Source organism: Poecilia reticulata, chromosome 10, assembly GCF_904066995.2.
Source record: "Poecilia reticulata chromosome 10, P_reticulata-male-v2, whole genome shotgun sequence".
Taxonomy (NCBI): Eukaryota; Metazoa; Chordata; class Actinopteri; order Cyprinodontiformes; family Poeciliidae; genus Poecilia; species Poecilia reticulata.
Genome location: NC_088839.1, coordinates 4,526,493 through 4,528,244, shown reverse-complemented (window position 1 = coordinate 4,528,244; position 1,752 = coordinate 4,526,493). Strand labels below are relative to the sequence as shown.

At 51.0% G+C, this 1,752-nt stretch overlaps 1 pseudogene across 1 annotated transcript in view; it reads left to right on the top strand.

The window, feature by feature from the left end:
• The first annotated feature begins 690 nt into the window (after positions 1 to 690).
• Positions 691 to 1,752, top strand: part of LOC145553239 (uncharacterized) — a 10,057-nt pseudogene continuing 8,995 nt past the window's right edge. The window contains exons 1-2 of the transcript XR_014089543.1: positions 691 to 874; positions 1,027 to 1,658. The product of XR_014089543.1 is annotated as an uncharacterized LOC145553239 (transcript). The remainder of the gene's footprint in view (positions 875 to 1,026; positions 1,659 to 1,752) is intronic.

The window sequence follows — 1,752 nt, the reverse complement described above, 5'->3', positions numbered from 1 at the left end:
TCCGAACAACACGCGCTAGTCCAGTCACATGACTCCGCATTACGGGAGTTAGCTAGTCGTCAAGCCGAGACTAACGATAAACTAACAGAATTAACCACTTTCCTACGGAATTCAGTTCAGCAGGCTCCCAGCTCTCAACCTTCCCCGACAGTGGCTCCGGATCCACCAGCCCGCTCCATGTTTTCGGACGTCCGACCCTCAGCGCCAGAGAAATTTTCAGGTGACGTCCGGAAGGTCAAGGGGTTTATTCTCCAATGCAATATCATCTTTAATCATTCACCGCAGAGTTTTTTGCATGACAGTGCTAAGATTTCCTACGTGTTATCCCTGTTGACGGGCCGAGCCCTAGAGTGGGCCGAAGCCCGGTTTTCTTCAGCCTCTAACTATGGGTGTACCTTCCCCGAGTTTTTGAAGGAGTTACAGCAGGTGTTTTGTCAAGAGGCTGAGAAGACTTCAGCCTCCCGTGAACTACACGGATTGAAGCAAGGCCAGAAGACTGTGTCAGACTTTGCCATCGATTTTAGAATCTTGGCCGCTGCTTCAGGCTGGAACCCTGCTGCGCTTAAAAGCGCATTCTTTCATGGGTTAAATGAGCAGATAAAGGACCAACTGGCTACTCTAGATGAACCAGAGTCTCTGGATGAATTTATTAACTTGGCCATAAGATTAGACAACCGGATTCGGTCAAGGATGAGTGAGCGATCCCGCCGCACCGCCCTTCCGCGCTCCGCACAGGTCAGTAACCAGTCGACTGTCCAACCTCCACCCACCTTTCCCTCATCTACAGGACCAGAACCCATGCAACTGGGACACGCTAAGCTAACCCCAGAGGAGCGGCAGAGGAGGATGCGCTCCCGGCTTTGCCTTTACTGTGGTGAACCCAATCATGTAATCGCTAACTGTCCAATACGTTTAAACCCGCAGGTCCGGCAGTAAGGACGGGGAGACTGCCGGAGACTACAGCAGTAAGATCTCGCTTAATCATCCCTGTCTCCATAATCATTAACGAACCATATTCTTTATCAGCCCTCATTGACTCAGGGTGTGAACAGAACCTCATTAATTCAGACATCGTCGAGCAACTGTCTATTGAAATCGAGCCGCTTCCAGTTCCTCTCCGGGTATCAGCCCTCGACGGAGGGAACCTGCCACAGATCACCCATCAAACCAAGCCAGTGCGTCTACTCACTTCAGGTAATCACACAGAAGAGATTACTTTCCTCGTGTTTCCTGCCGCCAGTGCCTCCATCATCCTTGGTTTCGACTGGTTATACAAGCACAACCCGCACATAGACTGGGCCGAGACCAAGATTGAGTCGTGGTCCACAAAGTGTCACAGTACCTGCCTTCATTCCGCCTTTCCAGTCGTCACTACGCCTACAGAGCCAGCTGAGATCGACCCATCTGACGTCTCCTCCATTCCCCGTGAGTACCATGATCTAGCTCCTGTTTTCAGTAAGGACAAAGCCCTGTCTCTGCCACCCCACAGACCGTATGACTGTGCCATCGATCTACTGCCTGGCGCCCCATTACCCAACAGTAAGCTATATAACATTTCTAGAGCAGAAAGGCAAACCATGGAGGAGTACATAAACAAGTCTCTAGCTGCAGGGATTATCCGCACCTCATCCTCTCCCCTCGGAGCAGGGTTCTTCTTCGTGGGGAAAAAGGATGGCTCTCTCCGGCCCTGTATTGACTACCGTGGACTCAACCAGATCACCATCAAGAATAAGTACCCGTTGCCATTATTAT